This window comes from Emydura macquarii, unplaced genomic scaffold (genome assembly GCF_026122565.2).
Source record: "Emydura macquarii macquarii isolate MOO-44397 ecotype Brisbane River unplaced genomic scaffold, CSIRO-AGI_Emac_v2 contig_1253, whole genome shotgun sequence".
NCBI classification, from domain to species: domain Eukaryota; kingdom Metazoa; phylum Chordata; order Testudines; family Chelidae; genus Emydura; species Emydura macquarii.
The window spans coordinates 8228537-8244491 of NW_027131390.1; positions in this window are offsets into that span (position 1 = coordinate 8228537).

Sequence of the window (15955 nt, forward strand, 5' to 3'; positions counted from 1 at the left end):
TAACATAAAAATATTTCAGAGTATATGCTCTTTGTACAAAGACAACATAACAGGTACAAAAAAGCCAAAGCTTATAATTAGAGGAAAGGGGATTATTTATCACTTATTTGTTGTTATTAATTATTTGTGTTACCATACGACCCTCTCATGGTCCAGGATGCCATTGTGCTCGGTGCTGGTCAAACACAAAATAAAAAGTTGGTCCCTGCCCCAAGAAGCTTATGCGTCTATTTTCCAATTAAATGGTAAGATCTCTGGGGCAGGGAATAGGTCTGCTATCTGCCTGTGAAGTACTTAGCACAAAAGCACTGTGATCCTGATTGGAGATTTTTATGGCATTACAAAAATACAAGAACTAAATAAGAATAACTGTCACAACTGATCCCTAATTATGGGGTTTGAGTTGCTTTTGTTCTTGCCTTTTTTTCCCCCTCTCAATATTACTGTGACGTCTCTGGGACAGGGAGTCTTTGCACTGATTTTTGTCCAGTGCCTGCTACAATGATATGCTGATCGGAATCCTTAGGAACAACTACAACAGAAATAATTTTTAAAAGTTAGTCGAAAAAATTCTTCCCTTTGATGGATATCAGAAAATAAAAGAATCTGATGTAGAATAATCCCAAATAACCCAGGGATAAAGAAACAAAGAGTAACTATTGCCAAAAAAAAGTATCATCATCTTCTATTTTCAAGACACTCAAGCTGTTTTTCTGATGTGACTAAATTATTGACCAAGCCAAAGATATAACCATAGGGAATTTGAAGGGCTTTAGAGTAATCTGGCATGTCACGTTGTATCAGTAACATGTTGCATAACAATATGGCACTTGCAATTAGCAATGTGCATGGACACAAATATCCTCAATATTATACATTTTGCCATTCATCAGGGATGCCATTGTTGTTTTGGTGGGAGGGAGACCATGATAACGGAAAGAATTTATCCTAAGTAACATTGCAGGAAACTGGAATTGCCCCCAGAATCATTTTAGAAAAACAAAAACAAATAAGGTTTTAAAATGGCAGTTTCAGAGGCTGCCTTTTCATTTACTGGAAAACAACAATAAATGTGTAAGGTGAAACTGCAAAACAATTCACTTTTACAAAGGTGCCAGGCAACAATGTCATTTTCCCCACAGGTGCTGCAAATCTTTTTTACACAGTCTGAAACAATGCATTTTCTCCCAGCTTCATACAGAAAGCTAGTGCTATGCAGTTACAGTTGTAACACTATGACATCACCCATTACAGTCTATGTAGAAGTACAAAATAATGAAATCATTGTCTTAGATACACACAGTACCATCCCCAATTATTTACATAGTAGCAACTGCAGTGTGAGCTTCTGTATAGTGACCTGTGCTGTGAAACCGTTCCATGCAAGTGGCTTTGCAGTGTGATTCTTAAGGTCATGTGGTTTGGTTAAGTTTATGGTGATGGTGCATGACTGAAAGATCGCCCATTATGCTTGTCACAGATCTATAATCTACCAGTTGTCCACTGAGATGTATAAACAGGACATCGGATACTCTTCAGTTACTTCAAGGTCATTCAGGAGGACTCCTGCCATGCATCCATACGGCTTTAGAATAGGTTTCCTGGAAATGAAAAAGCAAGGCGAATTAATACAGGCTTTGCCTTAGCTATACATTTCCTGGCTTGTTTGACTCTGTGAAATGCGGTTACAGTGCACAAATTACTTCCACTTCACTCGTTTTTAGACAATGGGCCAGATCCTCAGATGGTATACATCAGTGTGTCTCCACTGAAGTCACTTTACACGGGCTGAAGATCTGACACTCTATGTGCTCACAATGCTGAGGCTACTACATTGTATTTCCAGCCTTCGCTCAATCCATCTGTCACACACTGCCTTTTAGGAGACTCTTATCTCCACCCAACTGCTTCTGACAGCCATACTTTAGTAGACTCATTTTAACTTTGTTGGTACCAAATAGGATTTTAAAGTGGTGCTGGGTCTGGTTCCAGCCACACTGCCAAGCCAGGCTACATAGCCCCATTTTGACAAAAAATGCTTACAATTTGCCCATGAGCATTTTAAAAACTTGGTTATTAAACTGGAGTAGATGGTGCCATAATAGTGACATCAATAATCATTTCTTATAAAAAAATATTTGAGATCTGGGATAAAATCCTGCCACCTTGAAGATCATGAGAGTCTTCCCCCCCTTGTCAATGGGGTCAGGATTTCATTCAAGATCTAAAGCCCATTTAAATCTCTGGAAGGACTCCCTTTGACATCAGTGGGGTTGAATCAGCCTTTTAGTGTTCATTCCTAAAGACTCCTGAAATTTCTGAAAATTAGACTTGAATTAATGGCCCTTTGTCAATTCTTCCAACACTACACTCCTCAGTCCTGAGGGTGTGTGTGTGTGTGTTTGTTTCCAGATATTGGTTTAGCCATTATTCTAACATCCACTTGGCTCAATTTCATGATAGATCAAATTGTAACCTGTTCCACACATTGTTGCTATTATCATTTATTATTTGTATTAGAGTAATACCTAAAGCTCTCAACAAAAATCAGGGCCCCATTGTGCAAAGTGCTGTACAAACACAATGCATGATAACTATTTATTTTACTCTCTTTTAATTTCATTTAGTATAACTATAATTTCACTATTAATATACTTCACAAACTCACATCCTGTAAGCAAATATTTTACATACATATGCTACTACCCTTTGTGTTATTCGCTATTCGTATGCAGGTAATTTCAAAAAGGCAAAAACTATGTAGAACTAACTAAACAATCTTGTATGAATCTTTAATGAGGGCTTCAACTAATCTCTCATCCTAATACAGGCCTTCATCAGTAATTACATTTCTTTTAGCTTTCCAAATGTATGCTCTGAAAAAACACAAGAAGATAATTAAGAACTACATGCAAACAAGGGTTTTTTATTTACATCTACTTAACATTTTTGTCACAGATATTTGCAGGCCTTAATGAGAACAATTTGATCCATTAAAGATGTATAAACTGAAGTATGATAGATATATGAAGTAGATTTAACTTTTTTTAAAAGGAAGCAAATGCAAGAAAAGCACTGGCTGTTTGAAATAGCCGATAAGATGGAATGCTTCTCTCATAAACAGAGAGCTATTCATGAAAATATTATTAATTTATCCCCGTTATTTATTTAATCATTCAAAAACTAATACACATTTTTCTTTTAATGTATTTGCTATTCATAAATATTTGTCAAATAGTTTGGTCAAATAATGTTTCTGCCATGGGTAGTTTGAGAATTCTCCGCTTTTTCCATACAGTAAGCTTTATTCTTTTTGTGTGGTTGGTCATCTAAATGACAGTATTGTTTCTGCTTCCTCAGTGTATGCTACTGGTTTCAGAGCAGGAAGACAACTTCAAGAGAAATGTGTAGTGCAGCACAAAGACCTCTATGTGGTTTTTGTCAATTCCTCAAAAGCTTTCAACACAATTGATAGGAACATTCTCTTAATATCATCAGGCAGTTTCACGACACCATGACCGGCAGAGCATCAGTGGCAGGAATTGTGACCGAAGCCTTCTCCATATGCCACGGGATGAAGCAGGGGGTGTGTGCTTGCTCCAACCCTCTTCACTTTATTCCTCTCAGCAGTGTTCTCAAGCATGAATGCAAATCTCAGCACTGGTGTTTACGTACATATGAGAAGTGGCAGCAAGCTATTCAATCTGTCCAGATTACGTGCTAACACCAGGGTGAGAGAAGAGTGTGTTAGGGAACTTCTCTTTGAGGATGACTCGGCCTTGTTGTTCACACTCACAAAGATATGCAGGAAATCAAAACATGTTTTGCTGATGCAGCATGCAAGTTTGGGTTGAAGATCAACACAAGTAAGACCAAATTACTGTTCCAACCAGCCAACAGACAAACTGGTAACAATGTTAGAGCAGATATTGTCATCAATGGTGAAGCTCTCGAGAGTGTTAACTCCTTCACTTACCTGGGTAGCACAGTGATAAATGACCACTCTGTAGATGTTGAGATAATTTCACGTCTTCAAGCTGCATCCAGGGTTTTTGGCAGCATCAAAAAGTGACTTTGGTCTCAGCATGGGATCCGACTGGCTACTAAGGTCAAGGTCTACAGAGCAATGGTGAGACCTTCTATGCTTTACTCTGTGGAGACACTGCCAGTGTATAGAAAACATCTGAAAAAACTGACGAGCCTCCAACTGAGACACTTGCGGCAAATCATGAACAAGTGGCAAGAGCAAATTCCTAACACTGAAGTATTAGCAAGAGCTGAAATGCCCAGTGTAGAAGCAATAGTTACTTCCTCACAGCTAAGATTGTCAAGATATGTCACCCGTATGCCAGAACACCAGCTTCCAAAAATCCTCTGTTATGGTGAACTGAAGGAAGTTAAATCGAGCTAGAGGTGGTCAGAAGCTACACTACAAAGACATCCTTAAGAGACATCTCAAGACAGTGGACATTGATGTGGACATATGGGAGACACTGGCAGAAAACCGTGTATAGTGGAGAAATACTGTATCTGAGGCCGTTGAAAAGGCAGAAGAAAAACGACTCGCAACTTATCAGAATCAACATCAGCTAAGACACAACATGGCTCAAAACAAATAGAGAGATCTCCTGCCCTCGATGTGGCCGATGTTTCCCTTCAGGAGCTGGACTTGCATCTCATCAGCGTGCAGGAAAGTGCTGGTTGCTCTCTACGGTCATCATCGTTTGCAATGGACAGCCGAAGTATGCCAGAAATTTTTGGAACAGAAGAGTAAGCAGTAAAGAATAAACAGTAAACTTGTCTGAATTTACATGGTTGTTTAGGTGATGTTACAATCAAGAGAAGAAGAGATATTCTTGCAAGCTTTTGGTCTCATCCAAACCCAGTCAAGGAAACAGGCCACTTCTGGTTTTGCATCAGGCTGTAAACCTCTCTCTGTTGCCTTCCCTCCCAAAATAAAACATTTGAAGGGGGTTGATCTGTAGTTGAAGACTGGGCTCCTCTCCAGGAGTTACCAAGAGTTATCATAGTCACTGTGCAGAGATCAATGTAAAATGAACTGGTAGTCCAGTTCTGGGTGAACAAGTGTCTAGTCCACAAACAGCAGCACCAGAATTGGCACTAGTGCATGCTCTTATTGAAAAATCTCTGTTGACAGGCCAAGAACTGAATGGGCATGGAGATTTCCCACATATGGGTGACCCTTCTAGGTCATGGTTGAGCCATTTTGTTGGTAAGCATAGGAAATCCTCAGTCTGAACGACTGCACCATGTGATCCCACTTCAGAATTTCAGATTACAGAGCTAAAAAATGTCAGCTTTTTTAAGCACTAAATTGTTTGTTAAAATATAGCTAGAATTTTATGGCCAGATGCTCGACTGGTATAAACCAGTTTAGCTCCACAGGAGTCAATGCAGCTATGTTGATTTATACCAACTGAGGATGTCATCCATTGTCTTTAGATTAGACTTTCACTGACACCTGTGAAAGCTCCATTATGGTAAGGTGTTACTAACTGGAAATTAGCAAACAATTTGTTGAATATACAGAGGAAAGAACTGCACTTCTCTGACTCTGAGCTGGAGTAATAACTTCATCTCTAAAGCAAACATCTGGTTTGGAATACAAACAAGAAGCCAATCTATTAAGTAAGGTGGTGCCATTTTTACATAGTCATTTTTCAGAGAATTACTGCACAGGTTGTTCCTTTTAATCCACACTCTCTGGAAGAGCTTGACAAATTCCTAGCCACTGTCATCCTTTAGCTATGTGTCTATAGTATTTTGCGGTTAGCTGGTGGAAGCACTAATACCTTCAGTGAAATTATCACCAACTCTACATTATTAGGTGTTTATGATAGAGACCCAGCTCCTGGATTCATGTGATTATGTAGGCATCCCAGCTTCAGTTAAAAAACAAACATCTTTCTAACCCTCATGATTATGGAGCAAAGCTTGAAAAGGTGATCCAAGTGCACCCAAAAACTCAACTAGAGAGGACAAACAAAAAGAATTAAAAATGTATTATTTTTTAAAATCTCATGATTGGAGGCAGGCACTCACTCATGAGATTTTGAGTTCTGGAGGTTGGAAATACCGAGTGTTCTTGATTTACACCAGTGTAGCTGAGAGCAGAACATACACGTCCTTCCACTTTTATCCTCTGCAGCAGGTTTGGATTTTATGGGATCTGCTGCTGGTATTTTTTCCGTGACTTTCTATTGTATTTCATTGTTACCAGCTACATTTTTAATATTTTGTCAGAAAATCAGAAATGAATTGGAGCTTCTATTAAATGATTTTGACCCAAATTCAGAAATAGTTTGGGTTGCCCCCAATCTGCATTTTTCAGCAAATGCACTATTTGATCAAAAATTTTGCCCAACTCCATTGGCAGCCAGAGCTCAGGATAGGGAACTTTTTGCATATTCTAAATTGAAATAAATAAAAGGGCTCAGAGACAGGCAGAGGAGAACCCTCACACAGCATATCAGCGTTTAAAATGCTTTTTTTTCCCTCTAAAGAGTATCAGAGACAAAGAGGGGAGAATCCTAAAATTCTCTCCCTTCCAGAAATGTACAGATCTGTGACCTGATTCAGGCTAGTCAGAGAGATAACAGAAGAATAATATTGATGATACTGAACCCATCCTGTTGTTCAGAGAGAAATGAAACAAGGATAAATAATGAGAGAAAGTTGTCCGCACTGAGCTGCTTTGGCATCTTCCACTGTAATCTGTACAATCTTTGCAATACCAAGGAAATGCAAGTTAGACATGGCTATGTAATTTGCTGCTGCTATCTCCAGTGTTTCTGGGAAATTTCCCCTTAAATACACCTTCAGAAGAAAGAATAGATGAATGATAATATACAATACTGACATACTATTGAACAGCCCAGTATTGTCCATCCCTCCTCACCCACCCCCGAGAGAAAACTAGAAAGACCCAGGGCTATGAGAAGACTTCTGAGAAGTAAGGAGCTTTGGAAAACACTGTAAATCATAATCCCAGCTATCCACATAAAATGATGGGGTCTAAATTAGCTGTTATCACTCAAGAAAGATCTTGGAGTCCTTGTGGATAGTTCTTTGGAAACATTCACTCAATGTGCAGTGGCACTCAAAAAAGCCAACAGAATGTTGGGAATCATTCGGAAGGGGAAGATAAGACAGACAATATATTGTCTCTTTATAAATCCCTGGTATGCCCACATCTTGAATACTGCATGCAGATCTGGTTATTCCATCTAAAAAAAGACATATTGGAATTGGAAAAGGTACAGAGAAGGGTAACAAAAATGACTAGGGGTATGGAAAAGCTTTCATATGAGGAAAGATTAATAAGTCTGGGACTTTAAAGCTTGGAAAAGAGATGGCTAAGGGGGGATATGATAAAGGTCTATAAAATCATGACTATGTGGAGAAAGTAAATAAGGAAGTGTTATTTACTCCTTCTCATAACACAAAAACTAGGAGTCAGCAAATGAAATTAATAGGCAGCAGTTTTAAACCAAACAAAAGGAAGTATTTCTTCACACAACGCACAGTCAACTCGTGGAACTCTTTACCGGAGGATGTTTGAAGGCCAAGACAATAACAGAGTTAAAAAAAGAACTACATAAGTTCTTGGAGGATAGGTCCATCAATGGCTATTAGCCAGGATGGGCAGAGATGCAAAATCATGGTATGAAGGGTCCCTAGCCTTTGTTTGCCACAAGCTGGGAATGGACGACGGGGGATAGATCACTTGATTATCTGTTTTGTTCATTCCCTCTAAGACACGTGGCATTAGCTCCTGTCGGAAGATAGGATACTGGGCTAGATGGACCATTGGTCTGACCCAGTATGGCTCTTTTTATTAACTTACAGCAACTGGAGTTTCAGAATTTTGATGAAAACCGGAATACCTTTTAAGGAAAGCTGGGAAAAATGGATAACCACAACAAAACACACCTCTCAACCTGTTTTTCTGACATGCATCAGAATTATTGACCTGACAAAAATACAACCCACAGGTGTATGACGGACTCTGGAGCAATCTGGCATGTCACATTAGACTTGTGACATATTGCACTACAATATGAAACTTGTAATTAGATATACAGAAAAGTCAATATCCTGGACTGTGGATTGAGTGGAAAAATACATTCTCGCAGGTTGCCCAGTGTGCTAATTATTCAAAGTTTTAAAAAGATGAACACCTGGCCTAAAACTAACTTTGTGAGAAGAAACTCCCAGATGTAGAAGCAAAATTATGAAATGTTTGGTATTAAAGTTATATATTTTAAAGGCTTTCGGACTAATTTCACCACCCCTGGATTATTGCTTATATAGTGGTGTTCAAATTTATAATGCTTTTACTTTGCCTGAAAGTGTACAACAGACCATTATATGGCACAGCTAGGGTATAAATGGAATATGCCAATCTTTCACAAGCAGACAACCTTGAAACTTGGCAAGGAATTTCAATTGATCTACAGTGTCATCTGCCAAAAATGAAAAATGCAAATAACACAGTTAGTACTCAGGAAGACAGACCTAAGTATTCATCTTATTGTATTATGAATTATATTAGTATCATCAGAAGCCAACCTTTATTCTTAACAGTCTGAATTATCAGGTTGTTGCATGTTGAATATGATGTAGAATAATTACTAATTTAAAAATGTAAGAGAATAAAACAAGTTCTCATTGTTAGTTCACAGTGTTATTTTCACTTAATAAATGTTGGGATTTTTCTTGGGTTACGGATGGGTTTCTAGTTACTAGATGTATAAAACGAAGCATAAAATGTATTACTCCGCTTGTCTAGCACACACATGGCTTTGACATTTAACTATATGGTATGTTCTTATCCCATTATTTATTCAGCACTGTAAATGTGCACGACATTGGGCAAATAAAATGATAATGGTCCCTTACTGAAGAGTTTAAATATTTGCAGGATTGGGAACCTTCATTTTTATTACTCATAGAAACACTTTTTACTCATTCAAAGAATTCCACTGAAGTCAATAAGTTTACAGGATAAATTCCTGTTGGATCGGAGGAGATTGGTAACATCATGGAGGGAGGGATAACATGCGCTACATTAACAATCTGTGCTCATCTCAGAGCACCTCCCATTGAATGACTTGTTGCACTGGGAAATTTCCAATAGAAGAATCACTCCAAACCAATGCAAAAGAAAAGTGTAAATAAATGTACAGCCAGAATTGAAAATAAAGCTGGCTGACAGAACCATGAATAGTAATAAGACCTAAATATCACCTAATCTCAACCAACATCCCTCAGCCAGTGTCCCCCAATCAATATGCAGTACCAAATGTGTCTGTAAGGGATGGGAAAAATGACATTATCCTATTCACAGCAACATATGATCTGGAATCAAAACACAAAATGGCAAAATTCTAAGGATAGGTTCCTGAAACATTAAAGAGCCAAAAACTAAAAACAAGCTTCAAGCATTAAATAATCCAGAATAAAGGAATATTGTTTCCCACAGAGAATGCAGTGGATTTTGGAATGCATACATATTAAAAAAAAATTAACATTCAGTTTTTTGCACAAGTCATTTTTCTGCCTATCAGTATCTCATCTTGATCGTGAAGGGGTGGGGAAGGTTGTGATGGTCCCATGGCCAACACACACATCTGGAAGCCAAGAAAGGTGGGCTCTGCAACAGGTTTGCTGTACAACTTTGGCTAGTCACTTACTCTCTCAAAGCTTCTGTTTCCCCATCTACAAAATGTGGGTAATAACACTTACTAGAGATGGGCAAAAGTCAGAATTTGTTTCATTCTGTGATTTCAACATTTGTTTTCATTTTAAGTTGAGCCAGAAACTAAGGATTTTCAAATTTCCTGCAAAATTAATTTTTAAAGACTGTTTTGGGTCAGTTGAAATGTTTCATTTCCATAATATCAAAATGTTTACTTTCTGATTTTGACTTTAATTTATATTATAATATATAAAACCGAGAAACAAAAATTTGTTTCAAAATAAAAAATTGAAACATTCCAGTCAGAAATGTGGAAACAAAATGTTTCAATATCACCACTTCAATTTTTTCCCCCAAACAAAACTTCTTTTAAATCTACATATTCCTGCAGAAAGTTTCAATTTTAACAAAATGACATTGTCCAGTGAAAAAACACATTTTGTCAGAAATTCTTCTACCAGCTCTACTGTTTACCTTACCTCACTGGAGCATTTCTGCCTATTTGGAAGGCGCTCAGCTCAGATACTGTGGTGATGAATGGGGCATAGGAATAAATAATAAAAACCCATCTTCAGTCACTGCTGAGTAACGCATCCATCTCAAACTCATTCCAGAAAAACCTATAGATACCCCATGTGGTAGTTCTTTTGTTCCCATTCATTGATTCATATTCTGCATTCAGATACGCATGCAACTCCCAACGAAATCAAGGGAATGGCACACACGTATTGGAGTGTAAGATTTGTTCCAGTGAAACCATTAAAAACAACGATTTCCTTAGAACATGTTACAGAGGGGAAAATATCTAAGAGAAGTGGACACGGTTAGAAACACCTTGTTTAGTGGCCAAACAAGGATAGTATAGTTTTGTAAGCAACTGTGGATGTTACTTGTTATCAGCAATCTTAATGCCTTTGGCGTATCTGAGCTTGGTAATAACGAATACAAGCAAATAAGGAATTGGGACAGCTAATCAAAGCAGTCAAACGTCTTAGCATTTGTCCAGCTCTGATGAACTTGAACAGTCACCTTCAGAAAAGGCAAAAAGGAAACCTGAGAGCTACACCCATTGATTTTATGATTATTTAAAGCAGAAGGACAAGACGGCTCGTTGCAGCTGAAAAAGATTCTAATCAAGTTGTTATCACCTATTTTCATTCTAAATCCATTTCCCAGTAAGGTAAGAAATGCGAGCTCCGAACAATCAGACACAAGAGGAACAATCAGACACTATCTGGTTTTTTAAAAGGATTAATGTATAAACGTAGACATTTTTTTCCAGGCAGGCTGGATGGATGTTCAAAGGTTCATAGCTGATGTCTGGCAGAGGAAGCATTCTTCCAAGCGTAAAAACCAATGTACTTCTAGATGAGAGATAAACAGTTACCCACGCTCAAACACTTGTAACATGGTTATGCTTTATTTAAAAGGACAGTTACAATCTACTTTGCTATTGTGATAAAAGGTTAGTAAAGCTGTCGAAAGGCATCCAGTTTCCCTTGAGAGGATCAAGCGGACGGATCCTGGATTATAACAAAATGCTCTAGAGAAATGACAAGTTAGAGTGGCAAGCAACACTCATGGTGCAGGAAGATTTTCTTTACAGGTGAACTGGAACTATGTGTTTATATTTTTTATAACTGTAAAACACTATTTATGATTTAATAATATGAGTCAAATTTTAATTTCAGAACAAACTGAGCTCTTGGGAATCAGCTAGAATCAGAATCAACCCATGGCCCTGTACAAGTGGTCTTAACAATTTCAAATGCATTTTAAAGGACTAAGACATGGTTATTATCATATCCTGACTTCTTGTAACTGAGTTCAGGATTCTATTTGTTCCCCAGGCAACTATTAATGACATTGCAAAGCCCTGAATACACCACAGAGAATGTTACATCCCTCCGCTATTTTACCCAATCTCATTGCCAGCATTCATGTAACACTCCTATTGACATCAATGGCAGTTTAAATGCTGTACTGTTCAGATCCATAAGCTAGCGAGCCAGGACCAGTGGCTGCAGGAACAACACAGATCGCCAAATCAGCCCCTGACAAGAGAAAGGCCTTTTTGTACACCTATAAAACACGCACACACATTCACATACATACACCAATGTTCAGGACTGTGCAAACTGATGTGCGTTCTTCCAAGAAACTCTGCACAAACATTTTTTGCCAGTTTGTATCGTCTCGATTTGACAGGTGGTGCAATGGAGGCCAGAAGGTTGAGCAACATGATTGAGGCCACAGAGCGAGTTAGTTTGAGAAAAAGGATTAGGACACAGACAGTGTGTGTCCAGGTAAGTACACCTCTCTCAATACATTCAGCTCTGATTCTGCAATACATTGCATGTAGGTGGAGTGTCGTAACTGCATGGAGCTCTAATAAAGTTAATTAGGCCCATCACAATTTCTTCCCATTGTTATTTCTAACAGAAACTGAATTTCATCTTCCCCAGCAGTGCCATTTTGATCTTTTATTTTCCTAGCACTGGTCCTTCCCCACCCTTGCGGCTTACATGCATTCACCTCCATGATATCCATGTCACATTCAAAATGAACCGATCGCCGAGTTGTGAAAACTGTGTCAGTTTATCCTCTGTTTGGCAGAGTTGGCATATACATGGCCTAGTAAGGCTTGGTCAAATTGCAAAGCTTTTGTAGGAACCTGGAAATAAGTAGAGAGAGGATGCCCTTGAAATTTATGTATGAAAGGGAAACATTATGTGACAACTACAGCTGTGAAAACTAAGGAAAATGCTTGACAGAAAAGATACAAATCTACCTTAAATAATAATAATAATAATACTTGTGAAGAGTTAAAGACAATGGAGAACACAAAGATGAGAGGGGAAAATCTGAAGCAGGAAATGGGATTTCTGTTCTTCCTGACTAACATCATAGATAATAAAATATTGGCTATACCAATGTTCCCAAATGTAGGACTAACTCCCCACCTCCTGCATGAGACACAAAGTCCTATAGAATTTAATATACATACATATTAAATATTAATATAGTATATATTGTATATAACAACAGTGTTCTATAAAAAGTAATTAGGAATTTACAGAAATTACTCTGAAAGCTGACAATTTTATAGAGAATGATTTGTTATCTATATAAGTTTGAAATCAGGCTGTAGAACTTAGCCCTGGGACCATACACATTTGGTTGTAGAGAAATCTATACACCATTCTCTGTTTAAATTGTATAATACTTTTCCTTAAGGAAAAGGCCACCAGTAAGCAAATTCTAACCCACTTAGAGCCCCGCAGACCCCTCTCTTTCTGTCTCCAAGCTCTTCTCATTAGCACAGCTTCTACTGAAGACTAATTAAGCAAACACAGATGTAAGCTAGAATATTAGTTTACAACAATGTAGCACTTATACATTTCCCAAGCTTTTCTAGCCAATAGGATGCATATAATCTGGAGTATTATTAGCCCACATTAATGAGATGCAGCAGGAAAAATGTGGTGCTTAGTGATGCCACTGACCTTGGTAAAACTCAGTCTAGTTTTAAAAAGCTACTTACTTTCCTCTTAACTGTTCAAATTATGCCTTATGTGTGGCTGATTTCTATGCGGCTACTTATAGTCTGTTATGTTTGTCAGGTATGTTAAAGTTGTTCTTGCTAAGAACTTAATACTCAATATAGCACTCACAGAAGCAGTCAGTTCCCAAAGGAAATTATTAATCGAAATTCTCCAGAATCTTTCCATTTGGAATGCCAAGAGGCTGGGGGTGGAAAGAAAAGCGTTTCAGATTTAACTAACCAGAGCAACAAAAGCTGAACAAAGAAAAAGAGGTTCAAGTACACTTACTCCATTCCACAATGGAAAGGAAAGCAGTAAGCCAATCCGCTTCACTATCAGAGAGGAAGACAATGGCCTTTTGCCAAAGTATGTTTATGATGAATAATTTATCCCAAAAAGGAATAACGGCGGTCCCCATTCTAACAGATATTCCTCACTCTAGAAATAAGGAATAGCTCTGGAACCTGTAGAATCATTTGAACGGGTGGGATTCATTAAGTTTTCCCATTGTATGAGACAGTAGTTGCTATTAGCATTGCCCAAGGGAAGTTGTTCTTAGAAACCTATATGAACTGAATAAATATTACTGATGTTGATACTGGGTGCTTAGTGACCAGGGTAGATACCAGTGAGACATAGCACGCCCAATTTACAGTTCAGTAAAGTGTAATGTGCAAGATTTTCTATAAATCTACTAGTTAAACACAAAGCCTCAAATTAACTATAATATATCATACTCACTAAGCCTGGAGAGCTAAGTAGTTACTCAGAAGGCTGTATACAGGAACAGCTTTCTCCAGGGGCCCCATCAGGAAGTCAGTGGATCCGCTGGTCCGACCAGCAGCACCTCCCACGGAATCAGGCGTTGATGGAATATGCCCCTCTGTCTAAGTGATGACTTTTTATACTTTTCTATACACAACTTTCACCTCATTACCTATCTATTAATTATCATATATTCTATCACCTACAATCAGATTCTCATCCTTAACCACACTCTATTCTCATCATAATAATTGGGGTCGTCAAAACAACATCTGGTAATAAGAGAGGTGGTAAACAAAATATGCCCCTTGGCAGTGGAAAAATGTTCCCCCAGACATTCATGGATAACTTGTTATTCCCATCACCATTATCTATGTGCAGCTGCAAACACGCATGTTATGTATTTCGTCTTATTATGTGCTACGGTATGCAGAAATTAAGACATCTGCAAGGGTACTCAGTATTCCTATTTGTCTCTGCCAACTGGAAGATGTCAAGCTGTTGAGGCCAGTGTGGTCAAGCAAGCAACTTAAGCTATGCTAGGCCCCAAAACAGTGGACAAACAACTCAAATTGCACTGGGCATCCTACAGACTGAAACCACATTTCACATGAAATGACAAGTTAGAGGAATGATTGAGAATAGCTTCATTTTCTATTAAAAATCCTTACATTTGTGTTACTACAGCCTTATATTACTATGTTGTGGACAACAACCATCTTTATCCCCGCTCTTATACATGAATTCTTCAAGGGAGGGACTTTTCCTTCCTTCCAGTTTGGAAAGCGCCAAAGATATTATAGGTATTCAAAGAAAGAAAGAAAGAAAGAAGTGATAGACTTTTGACACAAAGAAGAGATAAAAAACCTAGGTGAAATCCACAGACTTCAATGGGGCCAGAATTTCACCCTTAGGGTCAGTGATATTAAAAACAATACAGACATCAACCACACTACAGAAGTGCTTGACTCACACTTTCAGTAATTTCCCTTATTCTAATAATACTAAATTCACAGAGGCATTTTCCACCTTCCCAATGAAGATTTGGAAGTGCCAACTGTTTAATGCCAACTGTCACGAGGGTCCACGCATCACAGATGGTGTCTACGCCTGGCTGCTTTGAAAATTAGCTCTTTCCAGATCTGAGGTCCCCTTCTGCTACTCACTGCATGTCCTGCTGACACTCTCTCTCTCAACTTCTACAACTCAGTGTGCTCCCTCTTTGTAACTCGTCCCTCCAGCCAGGTCACTATGCATATGTCCCTCTCCAGGGTATCAAAGTCTTTCTTTGCCAGCAGTCTTAGGCAGTCTTCTCATTGTCTGCCCCCTATGGTGCCACTTCCACAGTAGCTGGTAGTGGAAACCAGGGCCGCCCTGGTCTCCAGATTCCAGCTCAGAGAGCCTCTAATCAGCAGCCAAGGTCTGCACTACCCTGAACTTTGCTGCATTTTCCACTCCTTTCCCAGCCCAAACTTGGTCCTCCCAGGGACTAATTTCTATAACACAAACACAACACAATAGTTCAAAACACAACTGCCTTCTGCCAAAGAGTGATTGCAGACTACTTCTCTGCAGCCTCTCTCTGCTAGTCACATCCCTGGCTTTATATAAGCCCCACCTGTTTCTGTACAGGTGAGCTTCCCCTAATTAAGGCTTTCCTCTCAGCCTTAATTCCTCCATCTTGCAGACTAATATAGCCTTCTAGCCTACATTAAACCCTTCAGGGCACATGTGGGGGACACATCCTATCACACCAACCAAAGCATCTGAAGAAAGATTATGAATGAAAAAAAGACTTCAGTAGTGCCATTGAAAATACTCATCTTCATAACCTGATCTACCTAAAAATGCTGAGCATACGGAGACTGTCAAGGGTTTAAATGAGATTGTTCACAGGACAGGATGAAATTAGATAGTGCCAGCA